This window comes from Paroedura picta, chromosome 3 (genome assembly GCF_049243985.1).
Source record: "Paroedura picta isolate Pp20150507F chromosome 3, Ppicta_v3.0, whole genome shotgun sequence".
Taxonomy (NCBI): Eukaryota; Metazoa; Chordata; class Lepidosauria; order Squamata; family Gekkonidae; genus Paroedura; species Paroedura picta.
The window spans coordinates 162,667,433-162,683,422 of NC_135371.1; positions in this window are offsets into that span (position 1 = coordinate 162,667,433).

The window sequence follows — 15,990 nt, forward strand, 5'->3', positions numbered from 1 at the left end:
AGACCATGAGACACTTTCCATTAGAAGTTTGTGTTCTGACAAGGAACCTTTCTGCCAGACGTTTCTCATGCCTGCCTGCTAGGCCAGAGGAAATATTTTGGGGAAAGTCTGAGGTTAATTGGACATGTCGTTTTGGACGTGCATAGTTTGGGTCAGCGGGAGAGAGGAGAGAGTTTTAGCACTTGATTAAAAGTCTCATTCCCCCCCCCCCCTTGTCCGGCCTATCATTCAAAGTTCTGTGTTACACACTGGATCTTGTCTAGACCGGCAAATTTTTGCCTTTGGGGGGTGGTGGTCAGGAAACATCAGTAAAAATGGCTAAGGTATTATAGAGGGCTTAGTGCTCCGTCTCCCTATCGCTAGTCTTTTACCCCACTCTTGTCAACAAGGATGTCCGGGGCAATAGGACATAAGAAATACTGCTCATTGGTTCCTTTTTGCAACACGAGGCCGCCACTGAGGGGCTTTCCGCACCGGGATCTTTGTAGCAAATTGGTTGCTGAATGAAAAATCGCCATTTAAAATAGTGGAATTCGTCGTTATGCATACCTGCCTTTGTAGTGGAATCCAGTTGCGTTTTGTAGCGTTTCCCACAGGCTTCCGGTCTCGGCAAAAATCGCTAGCCAGGAAGCGCTATTGCCAAGCTCGTCCCGCCCCTGGCCGTCAAGCAGCCAATGGGTGGCCGTTAGCATGCTCCCAAACAGCCCCTTTCCCTTTAAGAAAGTTTTTTTTAAAAAAAAACACACCCATTGCAACGAATCTGTGTTGATTCGTTGCAACGGAGAGACCCATCCAGCTGCCTGGTGTGTTTGAGCTGTCGTTTCATCGTTGCCACGCTCCCTCCGAGTGAAACCCCCCCCCCCTCACGGGCCCGATTTTCGGCCGAAAAAAGTGTAAAAAATAAAGGGAAAATACATCAGCAAACGGGCTTCTCTGTGTTTGTGCTTAGTGACTCTGGGGAGGGACTGAAGCCGGGGAAGCCTCTAAACAGAAAGAGGCTCGCTGGTGCGTTTATCCCCGCTCGCTCGGAGAAAAAAAAAATGGCGATCGCTTCGCCGGAAGATCAGAGGAGAGAGCCAGGGGGAGGGACTTTGTAGAAGCCGCAACAATGTTAACGCACAGGTCTTTTTCGCTAGTGTTGCAGATTGGTTGCAGGAGTGTATCGCTTTCCGGAGGGTGAATCCACTTTTGGGGATTTCCCTGAGAGCGCTACAACGAAGCGCTTTTTGCGGATCGGTTTCAGGTGTGTGGCAGACTGTCAACGACGTTGTGCATAACGGCAAATCAATAGCGTTTTCAATTGGCAACCATTGTGCGATTTTGAAGGCGTGCAAAAAGCCCCTGAAAATGCCTCAAATTCTCCAGTTCTTCCTTTCCTCTTATGATATCGCATTCTGTGTCTCTTCCGTGCTGCTCGTCTATGATGTGGAAAAACACTCGGCATGTTTCTCCAAAATGGATGCTAAGCCTTAAAAAAAAAGTTTACATTTGGTGAATTTTGCTTGGTTGAGCTGATATCTGATAGTCATCTTTCCATCTCCCCTTTTGTTATTGTTGTTGTTGTTGTTGTTTTAAAGTTCAGAGCGGTTCTGAATCAGCAAAATGTTCCAGGCACAGGGAGAACAAAAATCCCATAAGGAGATTTCGTTATCACAACAGCTATCGGTACTTTATTTATTTCATTTGTACTCTACTTTTTCCCCAGTGGGGACTCAAAGCATCTTATATTGCTCTCTTCTCCTCCATTTTATCCTCATAACAACCCTGTGAGGTCGGTTAGGTTCAGAATGTGTGACTGGCCCAAGGTCACCCAGCAAGTTTCCATAGTACTATTTGCATTAGAGTTTCCCTGTAGGAAGGCCAGGTCTTCTGCTTCGGAGATATCCCCCCACACACACACACACATGCACATTTTGCTGGCTTTGCTTGCTGCCATTCAGGGGAAAATTCTAGGGGAAATTGAGGACAGTCAAGAGACTTCCTAGAACCCTAGAATGTAGAATGCAATGCCATCACTTCCAGGCTGCACAGGAAGTAGGGCTGCCATTTTGCTACCAGATGGAGGATCTCCTACCTCAGTCTTCATTTCTCGCGGTCGATCCTGTGGCCAGTGATAGATCCTGTGGCCAGAAGATAGAAGGGTGTCTGTTGTGGGGAGAGGAATGGGAAGGCAACTGTAAGCCGCTTTGAGCCTCCTTCGGGTAGGGAAAAGCGGCATATAAGAACCAACTCTTCTTCTTCTTCTTCTTCTAAAAATTGCTATTGTGTGACAGTCTGCTTTAGAAACCACTGAGAACTTGGGTTTTACCATAGAGTTGCTAGTGATTCCTAGAGACACCTGACAGCACTTCCAGGTTTTCTTCGGAACTGGTGTCGCATGGTTGCCAGATGGAACCCCTCCATGTCCCTGCTCACCATGTCCCATGCCTAGGACCCGGAAGTGACATCACTGCATTGCTGAGGGCACTCACCACAGAGTAAGCCTCCTGCTGACCCTAAACATTCTCTAGCAAGTCTGCTAGCCAGAGAAAAAAACTACCAATGGCCTGTTCTTCTTCAATAGCATGTAAACAAAAAACCCCCAATAACTTCCACACCACAAGTAAATATTATCCCCAGCAAACTCCCGCACATCTAGCAGGGCACAGCTTCAGAGATTGGTTTTAAAACTGGCAACTCCGCTCTTAAACTCCATTCCTGGTAAGATGCTTATGGATTTGGTGTGGAGAAGTGGGCTGGCCACAGCTCTTCCTTCCTATGCCTTGGGAGAAAAGGTTTTCCGAGGTCCATCAGACCAGGGCAGAGTCTGCACTTACTTTCTTTATTCCATTGTCTGTTGAATTCAGATCGCTTTGAACTTGTGTCTTCCTCTCCCCCCCCTCCTCCCCATTGAAACAGGAAAGTCTTCTGCACGTGGTTAGGGAGGCTCAGAAGGTGGGGGGGAGCCAAGCCTCTTTCTTTCTTTTCTTGAAGGGGGGGGGAGAGGAGCCAGGCAGGGAGCCTCTTTCTTTTCTTGGAGGGGAGGGAGAGAGGATCGAAAAAGGCAGAGGAGGGAGGAAAAATCCAGGACCGACAGAAGTTGAGAGAAATTAGGGGCTTCTCCTTTAAGGCAAGCGTGTCACATGACCAGGTGTAGCCTATCAGAGGTTCTCTACCACGGAGCTTTCTTTCCCAAGTGGATATTGAGGATTAAAAGCACTCTAAGTTATTGCACAATAAAGGTAGGGTGACTCCGGATCAATCCTTCTTGCTGCAGAAGGAAAATTTAAATCGCCCCAAATCCAAACGGAAATCGCATTCTGTGTGGAGGGCAGGGACTGAATCGATCTGGGGTTGGAATAAAAGCTCCCTGCAGTTTACACCCAGGATCCCGCAAGCGATGGAGTCCTCATTACTCTTTATGGACACACACACATACCCAGCCCCGGAGTTCACGAGCCTGTTTTACACTCTCCTCCAACGCGGCTTTATCTTTTCAAAAACAGTCTACAGAAGCCGAGGCGCCTGCCAGAACACTTGAGGCACTCAGGCCTCCAGACGGCCTGTTTCCTGGCCCCTGGAAACGAAGCCGAAAGGAGCACAAGAGCTGATTATCGCTCCAACCTGGATCTGAGGTGGGGGGGTGCGGTGGTGTGGGGTGGGGTGGAGGAACAAACAGGCTGTGCCCTCCTTGAGGAGTGGTTTTACATCTGACCCTTCACCGCTGACTCATCACCGTCCGTCCGTAGGCACAAAAGCGGCGGCTGACTGCCGGTCATTCCTTTGACAGTTTTAAAAGGTTCGCTGTGGCACCGACTGTCTCGGCCAGGTTTACATGCTGTTTGGGTGGGTTTTTCACCCGGCTACCCAAATCCTCAGAACAAACACGAAGAACTTTTGCAGGGAGATGGAGAAATTCCTCCCGACCGGAGGCCTGCCCCCGCAAAGTCATAGCTTGCTGTGCAGAGGGGCAGCTGTCCCAGGCAGCAATTGAAAGCGTGCTGTATGGTTACTTGAGCCGCGACTCCTGAGGTAAGCCCCACTGTTCCCCCTGTGCTTTGGTTTGACTGCTTGCCCAATAGGGGCCCCTAGGTGGGGCCTGGGGATCCCCAGAATTACAGCTCATCTCCAGACTATAGAGATCAATTCCCCCTTGGAGGGCAGCCCAGGCAACCCCAATCCTGTCAGATCTCAGAAGCTAAGCTGGGCCGACCCTGGCTAGTAGTCAGATGGGAGACCTCTAGGGAGTTGAATGGAGTACCTCCAAGAAGGAAGAAGAAGAAGAAGAGTTGGTAGAGTTGGTTCTTATATGCCGCTTTTCTCTACCCAAAGGAGGCTCAAAGTAGCTTACAGTCGCCTTCCCTTCCTCTCCCCACAACAGACACCCTGGGGCTTTCCGCACTCCTTCAAAATTGCACAATGGTTGTGGATTCACCCTCCGGAAAGCGCTACACTCCTGCAACCAATCTGCAACACTAGCAGGAAAGTTCTGTGCGTTACCATTGTTGTGGTTTCTGCAAAGTCCCTCCCTCTGGCTCTCTTCTCTGATCTTTCAGCGAAGCGATTGCCATTTTTTTTTCTCCGAGCGAGCAGAGATCAACGCACCGGCAAGCCTTCGTTTACCCAGTGAGGCTTCCCCGGCTGCAGTCCCTCTGTTTAAAGTCACTAAGCACAAGCAACACAGAAGCCCGTTTGCTGGTTTATTTTCCCTTTATTTTTCACACTGTTTTCGGCCAAAAATCGCGCCCGTGAGAGGGGGGGAACGTGGCAACGATGAAACGGCAGCTCAAACACCACATGCCAGCTGGATGGGTCTGTCCGTTGCAACGATGAAACGCAGATTCATTGCAACGAGTGTTTTTTTTTTTTAAACCTTTCTTAAAGGGAAAGGGGCTGTTTGGGAGCATGCTAACGGCCACCCATTGGCTGCTTGACGGCCAGGGGCGGGACGAGCTCGGCAATAGCGCTTCCTTTCTAGCGATTTTTGCCGAGACCGGAAGCCTGTGTTAAACGATAGAAACGCAACTGGATTCCACTACAAAGGCAGGTATGCATAATGACAAATTCCACTATTTAAAATGGCAATTTTTCGTTCAGCAGACAATTTGCTACATGGATCCCGGTGTGGAATGGCCCCCTGTGAGGGAGGTGAGACTGAGAGCCCTGAGATTACTGAAGAAGAAAACTTGGTTCTTATATGCCACTTTTCTCTCCCTGAAGGAGTCTCAAAGCGGCTTACATTCACCTTCCCTTTCCTCTCCCCACAACAGACACCCTGTGGGGTGGGTGAGGCTGAGAGAGCCCTGATATCACTGCTTGGTCAGAACAGTTTTATCAGCGTTGTGGCGAGCCCAAGGTCACCCAGCTGGCTGCATGTGGGTGAGCGCAGAATAGAACCCGGCGTGCCATATTAGAAGTCTGTACTCCTAACCACTACACCAAACTGGCACTAGAGGTCATGGTGCAGAAGCAGGAAATGGCAAACAACCTGCAAATATCCCTTGCCTGACTGCCAGACAATCCTCAGATCTCCTGACTATGCTGCACACACCATAAGATAAATACATAATAATATTTCCCCCTTGAGAAGATGGATGCTTTGGAGGTTGGGCCTATGATATGGTATCCCACTGAAGTCCCTGTCCTCCCTAGGCTCCATCCCCAAATCGCCTGGAGTTTCCCAGCCTGGCAACCCTACCCCCCATCCTCCACTGGTGGTGCTCCCAGGAGGAGCCAGTTGAGGGTTAACAACCCTAAACCTGATCTCCAGACTACAAAGACCACTTCCCCTGGAGGAAATGACAGCTTCAGACTCTACGGTATATTGTAGAGTCTAGGAGCAAAAGAAGCCCTAGAACAGTGTTCTCAGCCCCCTCCACGCCGTGACCCCTACTGCGGCAGTGGTGGCGGCATGTCTGTCTGGAGCAGTGGAAAAGAGAGAGATCGGCATGGTGGGACAAGAGGCAGAACTGAACTGAGAAACCCTGGAAAAAAACCCAATTTATATACAATCCTGAACAATGGATCTTCACGCCATTGGTCAGTTTCGGTTTAATTTCTGTGAAAGCACCCTTGCATCATTTTATGGTTGGGGGTCACCACAACATGAGGAACTGGATTAAAGAGTCGCGGCATTAGGAAGGTTGAGAACCACTGCTCTAAATGAATCCCAGTTTAGCAGTTTCACCTATCCACCATGTGAACTTTGTAACGTGTGGATTGTCCTTGAGATCTCCTCACCTTTCGAAGGATGAAGCACCAATCCTTATGACAGCTTTAGCAGTGGTCCCCAACCTGCGGGCCGCGGCCCGGTGCCGGGCCGCAAAGGCCATGGCACCGGGCTGCGGCTCCCTCTCCCCGCCCCGCCCCCGCAGTAAAAAACTTACTGCGGGAGGCGGGGAGAGGGAATCAGGGCCGGGCCGCGCCTGTGCGGGCCACGCCCGCTCGGCCCGATCCGCGGGCGCGGCCCGATCCGTGGGCGCGGCCCGGGCGCGGCTCGATCCGCGGGCGCGGCTTGGGTGCGGCCCGATCCGCGGGCGCGGCGTGGGCGCGGCCCACGGGCGCGGCGTGGGCGCGGCCCGCGGGCGCGGCCCGATCCGCGGGCGTGGCCCGCACGGGCGCGGTCCGCGGGGGCGCGGCCCGATGCCCTGCCGGTCCCCAGCCTCGGAAAGGTTGGGGACCACTGAGCTTTAGGATGCTTTGGGCTGATCCTGCGTTGAGCAGGGGGTTGGACTAGATGGCCTGTATGGCCCCTTCCAACTCTATGATTCTGTGATTCTTTGCAGGACAATCTTCTATGCTGCAAAGCCCCTCAGTGTGGGGCTGCAGAGCATGTGACGGAATCTTGAGCTCTGGCTCCGATGTCTGGCTGTAGGCTCCCCTTTGTACTCTGGAGCGCCACCTACCCGCTTGCCTGTCTGCAACTCTTCCATTTCTCCGGCTGTTTCTTAAAAGCATCTTTTAATGCTGGCTCTTGCGCTGAGGCCTGTCTAGCAAGGGAGACCACAGCCTCAGACAGTTGTTGTTATTGTGTTTTTTTTTTAACAAAACTATAGAGGGCATTCTTGTCCAAATTCCTTGGCCACCTCCTCTTCCTCTAGGTAGGAGGTGCGTGCCGCTGGTTCTTTGGTCGCTTGCCCTAATTCCTGCTGTACAAACTGCTTATTTCAGAGCGTGTTTCAAATACCGCTTCCTGGCACAAACATTAAGCCTTTCTCTGCTGAGAAACCGGGAGGAGGGCAGGAGGGAGAGAAAGTGAAGGTTTGAAAAAGGGCCATTGTGGCCACTGGTTTATTTTTTAAGAAAGGGATCCTGTCCAAGATGATGACAAAAATAACCTGTTGAGAAAACCTTCTCCTGAGAGAAGCTTTATGTGGACAGGCAGGGTTGTGGTCTGTCTCTCACCACTCGCCGCCTCAGCTTCTCGGTAAGCACGCACATATCTGCAAAACTAATCAAGCATAAGAGGGTGGGGTCTGTGCAGATGCTTTTAAAAGGAAAGGACATATCACTGGCCAATGCCCAGAGTTCTACATCATGACGAGGGTAGGAATGACATCAAAAAGGGCTTCTGTCTGTCAAACATTGATATCTGTTGACTCCAGGGCCCATTCCGCACACATAGGATAATGCACTTTCAATTTGCTTTGGCAGCTGGATTTCCCTGTGCGGAACAGGAAAGCCTTCTTCTAAAGTGCATTATCTATTGTCTGCAGAATAGGCCCAGGGCTGGAGGCTAACTTTAAAGAGGAGCTTTGCTGGATAACACTGCGTGGTTAGACAGGGGTCCCCAACATGTGTTCAAGGGTGTCATAGCATCAGCAGACACCTTTCCTGATTCCTGCCAAGTGTTTTTAGAAAGTGGGCAGGGCCTGCTGAGGCTTTTGCCTGGCAAGGTTTCTGACTGGCCATTGGTGGTTTGATTGGCTGTTCTGATTATGCCAAAGCTTCAAGGTGCTTTGGCAGCAGCTGCCACAGATCTTCACTGGGTCCCCCAAGGGAAGCTGCAGCAGCCATTTTGAGGATGGCCCTGCCTCCTATGGCATCCATTTTGTAGTGGCTATTTTGTGGCTCCGCCCACTACACTGTGTCAGACTCCCAAAGGTGTTTGCAGCCTGAAAAATGGGGGACTCTGGGTTATAGTAAACCCTACACACATGATAAGATGATTGTGTGTAACTGAGTTGTGGGTAAAGTATCAGATTAGGTCAGCCTTTCTCAACTTTTTTACTGTCGAAAATCCCTTAAACATTCTTCAAGCTTCAAGAAATCCCAGAAGCGGCGCGATTGTGCGGAATATGGTTGGGAAGCATAGCTGTGGACACACCCACCCAAGGCCCCTCCCCTCCCCACCTCCTTCAGACCCATCATTGGCCATTTGGGGAGGGGTGGGTCGACATGACCATGTATGGTCACATCATCCGATAAATGTTTAACACATTAAAAAATATATGGAAAATGAATTAACTCCCACTAATTTGGGAAACCTTTGCAGGGCTGTCAAGAAACCTCAGGACTGTCATGTAACACCAGGATTTCATAAAACCCTGGTTGAGAAAGCCTCAATTAGGAGCTGGAGGTCCCAAGTTCAAATTGCTACTCTGTTATGGAGCTCTCTGGATGATCATCACCCTCACAGCCACCTGACTGGGGGAGCCAAACCTCCAGTCGAGGCATGAGATCTCCGCCCAAAAATCCCATTTCTCACTGCTCTGAAGTTTTCTTAAAATTATATTTTTTGATAAAAATCTCACCACCCCTGCAGATCACATAACTTTTCTTCCAGGCAGTTGGTAACCCTCACTGCCCCACGACCCCGTTTGGCATGTTCACACTAGCCTCAGACAACCCTTCCCTGTCTTGGAGGCGTCTGTTTTCCATCCAATTACAATAATTAATTCAACATTTCAACCACAAGAGGTCTCTGTTAAACCTGACGGACTTCACGGGGAGCGAAAGGCAGGAGACGGGCCAATGTTTTTGTAAACCGAACACATAGTAAATGCATGCTTCATTTCCACTTGAAGCCCCACTGGATTATACCAGGCTATAGAACCAGCCATGAATGCACAATGAAAAGTATCCCAATTAAAAGGATCCTGCAGACGCTCAGTTCAGACGTTCCCACCAAGCTGCAGGAAGAGCGATCCTTTGAATGCTCACCATTACGCTAATAAGCCACTATTTTTCTTTTTTGCATGACATCTGAACTGAGCCCCAAGGGACAAGGCTTGCTTGACTCCTGCTAAGAGATGTAAGGGGGCGTATAGTTTATTTCCCAGCTCCCAGGGTTGCCAGCTCCACATTCTGAAATACCTGGAGGTCTGGTAGAGCCTGGAGAAGGCGCAGTCCAATAAGCAATACATGATTTATGTTCTGACGGAGCAGTAATATCAGGGCTCTCTCAGCCTCCCCTCCCTCACAGGGGTGTCTGTTGTGGGGAGAGGAAAGGGAAGGCGACTGTAAGCCCCTTTGAGACTCCTTCAGAAAGAGAAAAGTGGCATATAAGAACCAACTCTTCTTCTTCTTCTTCTTTATTTATTTATTTACATTTATATTTACATTTACATTTATAGGCTGTAGATCTGTTGTAATTCCAGGAGATCTCCAGCCATCACCTGGAGGTTGGCAACTCCACTCCACCCAGAATCATCCCAACAACTCTGCTTATACAATAGGCTCTTTTGGGAGGGTCAAGATGAAGGTTCACCTAACCAACATGCCACACTGTCCACTCAATAGTTGAGAGAGCGTTCAGACAAGCACGGCCTATGTGAGGATTACTGGCTTTGGTTTATCGACTGGAAATTAGTTTTTATATGCCACGTTTCTCTACCAGAAGGAGTCTCAAAGCAACTTACCATCGCCTTCCCATTCCTGTGAGGGAGGTGAGGCTGAGAGAGCCCTGATATTCCTGCTCGGTCAGCACAGCTCTATCAGGTTTGTGGCAAGCTCAAGGTCACCCACCTGGCTGCATGTGGAGGAGTGGAGAATCAAACCCGGTTTGCCATGTTAGAAGCTGCTGCTCTTAACCGCTACTTGAATGTATAGAAATTAAAATGCGAATCAAGGTCTGAATTTCCCCCTAGAAGTTTGGAGCATTAGGACTGTGCAATAGAATTTCTATAGGAGTATGTTCAGATTTTTAAAAAGAAAAAAAAGCTATGCAGGGATAATATTTAGAAAGGAAATGATCTGTCTTCTTCTCCTCCCTCCCTTCCCCCCTCAATTGCCTATTTTGTGTTGAATTTCCAATTGTAAGCTCCTTGGGACGGGGATTTATCGGCAAAGTGTCACAAACACTGACAGCGCTGTATAAATAAGCACACACACAGGAATTGGGTTGGGTTTGCCATGTAAAGCACAGAGCTGCCCATCAGTATTGGGAAGCGATTTGCTTTGTCTGCTAAATTCCGAGAGCTTCTTAGGGACCTGGGGGCCCCGATAATGCTTGTGAAATGGTGCCGCTTCATTCATTTGCTTTGTTACCCACCTCCAAGTCCCGACATAACAAACCAACCAACCTCAGGCAATGCAGGATAAGCCTTATGCATATTAAGGACAGCAATTTAGAAAACATAGACATTTCTGTCCCAAGGGACGTCTGCAAATGTGAACTGGATTTTGTGTGTGTGTGTGTTTAAGGGGCATTTCCCACGGCTTAAAAATAGCACAATGGTTGCCGATTGAAAACGCTACTAATTTGCCATAACGCACGACGTCGTCAACAATCTGCAACAATCCTGAAACCGATCAGCAATAAGCGCTTCGTTGTGGCGCTTTCAGGGGAATCCAGAAAACTGGATTCACCCTCCGGATAGCGATACACTCCTGCAACCAATCTGCAACACTAGCGCTAAAGACCTGTGCGTTACCATTGTAGCTGGTTCTTCAAAGTCCCTCCCCCTGGATCTCTCCTCCAAACTTCCGGCGAAGCGATCGCCATTTTTTTTTCTCGGAGCGAGCGGGGATAAACGCACCGGCGAGCCTCTTTCTGTTTAGAGGCTTCCCTGGCTTCAGTCCTTCACCTTTAGTCACTAAGCACAAACCACTTAAAAGCCCGTTTGCTGAAATAAAGTCCCTTTATTTTTTACACATAAATTCAGCCGAAAATCGAGCCCGTGAGAAGGGGGGGGGGGAATTTTTTTTTATCACTCGGGGCAGCGTGCAAACGATCATACAATCAAACGATAGCTCACAATAGGCAGCTGGATGGGTCTCTCCGTAGCAACGAATCTACACAGATTCGTTGCTATGGGTCTGTTTTTTTTTTTAAAAAACCTTCCTTAAAGGGAAAGCGGCTGTTTGGGAGCATGCTAACGGCTGCCCATTGGCTGCTTGACGGCCAGGGGCGGGACGAGCTTGGCAATAGCGCTTCCTTTCTAGCGATTTCTGCCGAGACCGGAAGCCTGTGGGAAACGCTAAAAAACGCAACTGATTCCACTACAAAGCCAGGTGTGCAAAACGACGAATTCCACTATTTTAAATGGCGATTTTTCATTCCGCAAACAATTTGCAACAAAGATCCCCGTGCGAAATGGCCCTGAGTGTTTGTGTGTGTGTATTGTGGTGTTGATGACTGAGGGCTTTCTTTCAAGATAATGATAAAAAGAAAAAACATGTTTTAAAAGTTTTTTTTAAAAAGAGGCGGATTTTCCAAGAGAATTACATCTCTAGACATTGCAAAAGAAAGGTTTTCCCTTTGTGATTAGAGAGGGCAGTTTGTAACTGTAGCTAGAGCAGGGTCTGATTCCCTCCCCAGACCCATCAATCATGCATTTACCCAGTGATATATTTCATGCTTTCAAAGTCAGGGTTATAATCTAGAAGTCTAGGGGGAGAGGAATTATTATTGATTTAGGGACAATGTCCGGGGTGGGTGGGTGGCAACTTTGTGACAGCCATTCCTGTAAAACGATTTGCCTTCTTAAAATATTATTGCCTGCATAGATTTAAGAAAAGGTACGCTCCAATAGAAACTCCCTTGCAAGCTACCAAAGCGCCAAAGCTGCTGTGGGAAAATCTGTCAGCCTTGGACCTTTGCCCCTTCTTAAGAAAGATGAAAGCGTCAAAAAAGTAATGTGGTTCCCAGATCCTTTCCCTCGAGTCTGCTCCCAAAAGAATTCACACACACCTTGGGGAATTTATGCCCATCTGGAGGAGTGAGATATTAATGAGGAAAGCAATGAAGCAACATTGAAAATCCTGATTAATATTAAAGCCACAATGTGGTTCCTTTTTTCCCTTTTTTTTTTTTTTTGCACCCATCTAAACCTACAGCTTAGCTGAACATCAGCTGTTCAATTGTCAGCAGTTGCCTTGCAGGATCTGTCACACATCCGTTGTATTGAAGGCAAACTCAACCAGGAAGCCTACGGGCTGAACCGGTACAAGCATGAAAGCAGAGCACACTTGCTGACTTGGCCAATTTCTCCATTGCGTCAAGAGTCTTAGGTCAGCCGGCGTGTATCAGGAGTCAGTCCCGGAACCTGTGGTTTGCACATTTCAGAACCCTGCCCTGGATAGCTCAGGCTAGCTTGATTTTGTCAGAGCTCAGAAACTAAGCCGGGTGGGCCCCAGCTAGTATATGGACGGGAACCAAGGAATACCAGCGTTGTGATGAAGAGGAAGGCCATGGCAAAACCCCCTCTGAATGTCTCTTGCCTCGAAAGATCGCCATCAGTCAGGTTTGATGTGAGAGCAGCAGCAGCAGCAGCAGCAACAAAAACAACAACATTTTAGATTTTAAGATTAATGTCAATTTGTGCTGCATTAAGAATAATATTGCTAACTTTTGTTCAAAGAGAGGGTTGCTGTGTTGGCCAGCAGTAAAACAGTTCAATTTGAGTCCGGAATCTCAGGGTACAACTTCCGAGACTCAAAGCTCTCTTGGTCAGAGATCCATTTCTCCTTGTGCCTGTCAAAGTGAGCGTTGGCTCTCGGAAGCTTATATCCCGGAACGCTTGTTGGTTTCTAAGGTGGAACCGGACTTGCATCTAACTATTAAATATTAAATAACTGGAAACTAAAGCCACATATGTGAACATTAAATCTATGAACAGTGTTGCTATCTTTTCAGGACTTTAAACTGGAGTCCCGGCAGATTCAGAATCTTCACTTCCTGCTTTCCTTACATCAAGCACAGAAGCAGGTCAGACTAATAGTTTCTGGTTATTTGGCAACTTTGATTCCTGGAGAGTTGTCAACAGTCCGGGGGGGGGGGGATGTCCCGTCCCTTTAACAGGGGCTTAATAAGATGTTATTTACTAGGTGATGCTATTTACCTCCATACCATAAATAGGTTTATGCCCATTTCTATACATTCAAGAAGCAGCAGAATATTTTTTCTCCAGACCAGTTGGCAACTCTAGATTCTTGCTCCCCTCTCCTGCAGCTGGCATATTTTAGCTGCAGCTCCACCTCAAGAATGTGTAGCCCAGGTGTACAGGACTCGGCTTCAGGCAGCAACTCCCTGAAGAAGGATTATGCCCATCACTCAGAATTAAATGCAAAAAAAGAAAAAAGATGTTGAAAAATGTTATATGATCTGACACAGAATTCTAGGTGAAGAGCTGGAAGATTTTTTTTTTTTTTGCAAAGCCCCTTCCCCTTTGTCAGCACATGCCTGAAGCAGGCAGGAAAGTACAAGTTTGAACCTGCTTAACTTTAAGAGTGACTCTCAATGGATGAAAAATGAAGGTGCCTGGGCAATTAATTATTCACCTTTTAATGGATTAATTTACTATAAAGGTAAAGGTAAAGGTATTCCCTGTGCAAGCACTGGGTCATATCTGACCCTTGGGGTGACGCCTTCTAGTGTTTTCATGGCAGACTCAATACTGGGTGATTTGCCATTCCCTTCCCCAGTCATTACCGTTTTAACCCCCAGCAAGCTGGGTACTCATTTTACCGACCTCGGAAGGATGGAAGGCTGAGTCAACCTTGAGCCTGCTGTTGGGATTGAACTTCCAGCCTCATGGGCAGAGCTGCATGTCTGCTGCCTTACCACTCTGCACCACAAGTGGCTCCAGCTAATTTACTATCCTTAAACCGCCAGCGCCGCGGCCTAAATAAAACGCTAAGGGCTGGTGGGGAGGAGTTAGGGCGGGCTCTGTCCGGGATAAAAACTCGGAGGAGCGAATCAGGAGCCGCGAAGCGGCTGATTTGCTCCCCCGAGTGTCAATCCTGGACCAAGGAGGCAATGGCCTCCTTGGTCCCCATTGCCTCCTTGGCCGCCATTGCCTTCGCCTCGATGTGGGGAAAGGAGCAGGGCTGCCGCATCAAAGATGCGGCGGCCCTGCTCCTTTCCACCCGCACACCCGCCGGCCTCCAGCACTCACCCACCAACCTGGTGCCTAGACCCCGAGACCACGAGGAGTTTGCCAACGCCGCTGCGCATACGCTGTGCCCTCGACGCTGTGCTGCCGCCTGACGGAGCCCCCCCCAGCCTCAATGAAGACACCTCAATGAAGACACGCGCCAGGCCGCCGCCTGACGGAGCCCCCGGCACTCGCACACAGAGCTGAGATTCGTTTTACCTCCGAGGAAGCGTCTTCCCTTCGCGCGACGACTCCCCACCCAGGCCAACTGAAGACAGGACAAGCAGCCTTGCGAACCCCCACCACCCTCAACGAAGATACCGCCGGATACAAAAATGGCCGCCGGCAAGAAGACACCGCCAAGGAGCCGCCTGCCCTCGCAAAAGGCCTCTAACGGGTAAGCCACCTTTCCTCACCCTACCTTCGCCAGTCCCTCGCTCTGCCCCCGCCTGCTAGCGCCCATTGTATTTGTTATACAATGGGCTTTTTTACTAGTAGCTGGATATTATCAAAACGTCAAGCATGATGTGTTTTGGAGCTACTGCAAAGTGTGTGATTAAAGACCACAGAGATGAGTGGTGGATGCCTAGAGCATCCAGTGGAAGTGACATAACATCTTCCCCACCCTCCACCTGCCCTGGGCTCTACTCCTCAATACTTCCAGGCATAGGTGGCATTGAGAGCCCTACCACTGGCCAACTGTAGTCTTCCCCAACGGGGTACCCACAGTTGTCATCATGCCTGCCAATGTGTTTCCTAGAGCCAATTTGCTTCTTCCTCCAAGTAACGGCGGTCCTAATCACAATAGGGAGAACAGGACTCCCAGTACATGTCTGGTTTGACAGGTCCTAAAACAGACTTACAGGGGCCAGAAACAACCAACCTCCATAACCGTATTTAACCTGGAGTTCTCCAGGAATGATCATCTATTTCCAGACTACAAAGATTTGTTGCCCCCGAGGGAGAGACAGCTTTGGGGTGCAGACTCTGGTATTCCATAGAGCCTAGGAGAAATTGAAGTTCTAGAGTGACATCAAATCTCTACTGAACTTCTCCCTCTCCCCAAACTCTGCCTTTCCCAAGGAATGCCCATAATCTTCAGGAATCCCCCAAATCCAAGTTGGTAACCCTAGGAATGTGTAATTAGGCTGTGTGGAATTGTTTGAATGGGTTTGAAGCATCTCTTTCTCTCAAAAAATCCTGATTATTGAAGAATGTCAAGCTAAAGCCACCAGAAGAGCAGAAAAGAATTCTATCAGACGAGGGAGCAGAGCTGCGTTTCTCAACTTTTTCACTATTGAGAAAGCACCGAAACATTCTTCGGGCTTCAAGAAACCCCAGAAGTGGTGCGATCCTGCAGAATATGGTTGGGAAGTATAGCTGTGTACACACCTACCTGGGGCCCCTCCCCTTCCCCCCCTCCAAGCCCATCATTGGCCATTTTTTGGGGGGGTTGACATGACCATATATGGTCATATCACCCAATAAACGTTTAACAAATTTCTCCATTGGGGAAACCCTTCCAGGGCCATCAAGGAGCCTTGGAGTAGAGTCCAGGGCCCATTCCGCACACACAGGATAATGCACTTTCAATGTGCTTTGGCAGCTGGATGTTCCTTTGTGGAACAGAAAAATCTACTTCTGAAGTGCATTGAAAGTGCATTATCTATTGTGTGCAGACTAGGCCAAGGTC